We start from the raw sequence: 5000 nt of genomic DNA, 5'->3' as shown, positions 1-5000 counted from the left end.
CTCTCTCTCTGCCTCTCTCTCTCTCTCTCTCTCTCTCTCTCTCTCTCTCTCACTCTCACTCTCACTCTCACTCTCACTCTCACTCTCACTCTCACTCTCACTCTCACTCTCACTCTCACTCTCACTCTCACTCTCACTCTCACTCTCCCAAAGTTAGGTCGCCAAGGATATCTCCCCAAATAAACCTATTCAAAATATCAGAGTATTCATCCTGTGTATGGAATACCTGTCATTAAGCTTTAATGCTAAACAAATTAAAGAGACATAGACAACTTAATTGAGTAAAAAAAAAAACACAAGCCCATGTATTTTAGAAATTGAATTTTAAATAAAAGTGTTTATAAAGGTATTGGGTCGCCATGATCAAACTGGACAGGATTTTTGGTCGTATCCAAAAAAGGTTCAGGACCACTGCCCTAGAACCTCTAAGGCAGGGGTTCACCACGGGGTGCGTCTATGGGGCCATAGAGTAAAATAAATATCATGAATTAACCTGAATTTTATCTTACTTACAGTACCTACATAATAAAATCGTCTCACATATCAATAAACTGGAATTTTTCCATAGGGTGTTCTTGTGCTATAGCTACTGACATCATTACGCCATTCATAACTAGTAATAACTGAATCTAAAGAGATGACAGTCACTGAATGGAGACATGGAGATTATTACATATTGCTCGGGGGAAACAAAAAAAAGGAAAAATAAAAATAAAAGATTAGAAGCCACCGGCATACTCCATCCGGCAAACAGACTGCAGACATCACCTCATATCTGCTATCACAAAAGTCCCTTAATTATAGTAGTCTTTGGTATAAGCATTGGTCCTCTCCTCCCGTACACACAAATAAAAGCTAAATATTGAAAATCGACACATAAAACGAACAAACAAATAACTTCCTAAACCATACCATATTATGCTTCCCATCCACATATAAATTTCCAAAGTGTTCGGGGGACGAAGGAGACACAAGAAAAGACACAATAACAGGGTGAAAGACGAGGTAATATTTTTCATTGAGATGAAGAGATCGAGTAAAGACGGGGGAGGGGAGAGAGGTGGGGGGAGGGGGGTCGGCAGGGTCTGGTAATGGAAGGGTTAAACGCAGGGTGGAAAGAGAGAGGTAGGACAGGATAGGGTTTACGAGATATTGGGTAAGGAAGGGGTTGGGCAACTTATGGAAGGGGAGGGGAGGTAAGGATATGAAGGAGGGATAAGGAGAAAGGGAGTAAATGAGGGTTTGGGAAGGGGCGCGAAAAAGTGAACGAGAGACACGGTAGAAGCAGGGTAGCAGGGGAGACATGATGGAACCGGGATAGTAGGGGAGACAAGGCAAAAACAGGGTAGCAGGGAGGACAATATAGAAGCAGGGGAGACAGGGTTGGAGTAGGTTAGCAGGGGAGATAAAGAAAAGACAGGGTAGGAGCAGGTTAGCAGGGGAGACAAGGCAAAAACAGGGTAACAGGAGAGATAATTTAGGAGCAGGGGAGACAGGGTAGGAGTAGGTTAGCAGAGGACACAAGGTAGAAGCAGGTTAGCAGAGGAGAAGGTTAAGAGCAGGTTAGCAGAGGACACAAGATAAGGAACAGGGTAGCATGGGAGACAAGACAAAAGCAGGGTAGCAGAGGAGACCATTTAAAAGCAGGGAAGACAGGGTCGGAGCAGGTTAGCAGGGGAGAAAAGACAAAAGCAGGTTAGCAGGATAAACAAAATAAAGACAGGGTAGCAGGGAAGACAGGGTCGGAGCAGGTTAGCAGGGGAGAAAAGACAAAAGCAGGTTAGCAGGATAAACAAAATAAGGAAAGGGTAGCAGGGGAGACAGGGTCGGAGCAGGTTAGCAGAGGACGCAAGGCAGGAACAGGGTAGCAGGGGAGACAAGACAACAGCAGGGTAGCAGAGGAGACCATTTAAAAGCAGGGAAGACAGGGTAGGACCAAGTTAGCAGGGGAGACAGGGTAGGAGCAGGTTAGCAAGGGAGACAAGGCAAAAACAGGGTAACAGGAGGGATAATTTAGGAGCAGGGGAGACAGGGTAAGAGCAGGTTAGCAGAGGACGCAAGGCAGGAACAGGGTAGCAGGATAAACAAAATGAGGAAAGGGTAGCAGTAGGAGCAGGTTATCAGAGGACGCAAGGCAGGAACAGGGTAGCAGGATAAACAAAATAAGGAAAGGGTAGCAGTAGGAGCAGGTTAGCAGAGGACGCAAGGCAGGAACAGGGTAGCAGGGTAGAAGCGAGCAAAGCAGAGAACAAGATGCGTTATCTCGGACCGCAATCTCGCCACTGCCAACCACAGACTAACAAAGAAAAAAAACCTACATCATTTTTTCTTCGAAACTGGCTCTACAAGGGGGTCATTTGCTCGGATTTTACTGGTCAGACATGTGACAAATTAATAGGATTTTGGTTTATTGTTTTCTAAGTTACTTTACTGCGATTTTTCGTTATTTTAGATGAAGAATATATATAGGAATATTTGTGTTAATTCATAAGGTCATAATTCATTGAAATATAAATAATATGATAAATATTCTAAACGTCGTTAATATTGGATTCAAAATCCTTATATTTTTTCCCACTTATTTACATTCGTTCCTTTTCCACATTTCCACATTTTTTTTTAAATCATCAATTTTTTTTTCCCATTTCATTTCGTTCTCAAGACACGACGATCTTAATTCACCGAAGCGAATCTGAATTAATTACACTTAATGAAAGACGTCAGCGAAGGGAGGGAGGAGGGGGGAGGGGGGTAGGGGGTAGGGGGGGGGAGGGCAGCAAGACACGTGAAACCCGGTCTGGTATTTGGGAAACCGCTTGATACCTGAGCTTAAGAATTAGATCCGTTTATTCAAGATCTAATCCTCCGATCCGAGAGACACTTCTTCTCCTCCGCCTGTGGGATTCGCGCGACGCCTTATTGTTTGTGATAATAATGATTGTTGTTTGTCTTTGCCGCGTGTGATGGATTTGTTTTGATGGGCGTGGGGTTGGGCGTGTAATTTTTTCCCCTGGAGTTTATTATTATTATTTTTTTATTCGTCTCATATTGCATAATGTAACGTACGTATGTATAAACGTGAATACACACACGCACACACACACGCACACGCACACGCACACGCACACGCACACGCACACACACACGCACACGCACACACACACACACACACACACACACACACACACACACACACACACACACACACTCACTCACACGCGCGCACACATCCTTATAAGGAAATCGTATTTCATCAGTCATCCCTCAAGTAGAGTGAATTCCACGCACTAATAACTCAAAAGTTGTGTTAAAAAGTTCAAATTCAACAAATATTTACTTTCAACTCATCCAAAGAATAATTAACACGTAGTAATAGGACAGGTTAAGGTTATCTTGTGTTATTTTTCCAAAGTGTATTTATTAGTTTATCTATTTATTTACTCTATCTATTCATCCTCTTTATCAGACAACATGTTCGTGCGTGGATTAGCATCCCGTTCCCATCTAACCTTTTTTGCAACGGGTGAGATAAAAAGATTAGTTATTTATAGCCATAGATGTTATTATGATCTGCCGCTAGGCTCTAGTAATACGTATCGGTGGACAGGAAATTACACTGCAACAGGGGGTTCTTGTCGTGGTATAAATCTCGGGGTTGTTACAGTCTCGTAAAACAACGCGTGTACCTCTTAAGACTACCACCAGACACTGTATTTAACGACTATGCTTCACAACTAATAAATGATATCGCAAACCCTGTGGATTATCGTATCACATCTACATCAACAACAAAATAAGGCTTTATAAACTGCCTTACCTGTCTTTTAGCCTTGATGCTTCTATAACCAACATTCCCTCCGCAACAAACAAATGACAGGCCACTTTGCACGGCGTTTCACAAACAAGACATAAATATTGCCCGATCAACAAGTTAAAGAGTCAATGTTTATTTTGGAGTCATCCTTTAAACTCAAGGAGCGAGGGAATATTACGCCCACAAGTAAATCAACGACGTGGTGTTAGTTTTACGAGGTCTCGATGCGATAGCGGCTATCAGCTGATCCAGCGACCACGCCTCGTATTAAAAAGTATATATCCCTTGGAACCAACTCGTAAAAGATAAAGTTTGTAATAACGCTAATACTGCCTGTCGACATTTGGCATTTCGCTTCCCTCGTGATAATGCTTCTTGGGAGGTCAGGTAAGAGAACCCGAGTGTAAATCTGAAAATCACCTTTATATGTAAAGCCGATTTCCATAAAACGTGGGACATAAGGAGTGACGGTCAGAACGCCGGAGGAAATGGTCGCCCGCCACGTCGCTTAATAGATCTAACTTGTTAATGTTATACGCCAGTAACGTTCATTATGCAGAACGACCTTCCATATATTCAGATTGCTATCCGCCCCGTTCTCGCCGACCTGCACCGCACCTCTCTGCCTCGACTCACTTCGCCATGTATACACCCCACGTCATTACACGAATTAATAGAGATGACCCTTATTAACATAGACCCGTCTCATCATCCTATGTTAAGTATCTACTGCTCCTGTCATCATCAGCTCTTTCAAGCGCCATTAGTAAGCACCTCGTTGAACCACCTTGGCTTAATGAACACGCCCCCAGCTCGGAAGGACAGGCTAATGTACTAATTAGGAGCTAATTCTGGTGCCACATCACTTCGTTTATGATAATCTCCAACTTTCATTTACGCGCCACACTTCCTCGACCCCTTTCACCTTTCAGTTTGCAACTTCACCTTGATACAACTCCCTCCCTCTCCTGCTCAGCCTTCTTGCCCCACCAAACCCCACCCCACGCCCGCTCAACCCAGCCTGTAACCCCCCCCCCCCTGTCTCTCTCTTCAGTAACCTCACCTCGACCATTCCTCCCACTCACTCTTCCACCCCACCTCACTAAACCATCCACCCCGTCCTCACCCACAAACTACCCCCATCCCACGCCCACCTCAATAACCCCCCAACCCACCCTCACCCACC

This window comes from Penaeus vannamei, chromosome 15 (genome assembly GCF_042767895.1).
Source record: "Penaeus vannamei isolate JL-2024 chromosome 15, ASM4276789v1, whole genome shotgun sequence".
NCBI classification, from domain to species: Eukaryota; Metazoa; Arthropoda; class Malacostraca; order Decapoda; family Penaeidae; genus Penaeus; species Penaeus vannamei.
The sequence above is the reverse complement of the archived record's forward strand: the minus strand, read 5'-3'. Positions refer to the sequence as shown.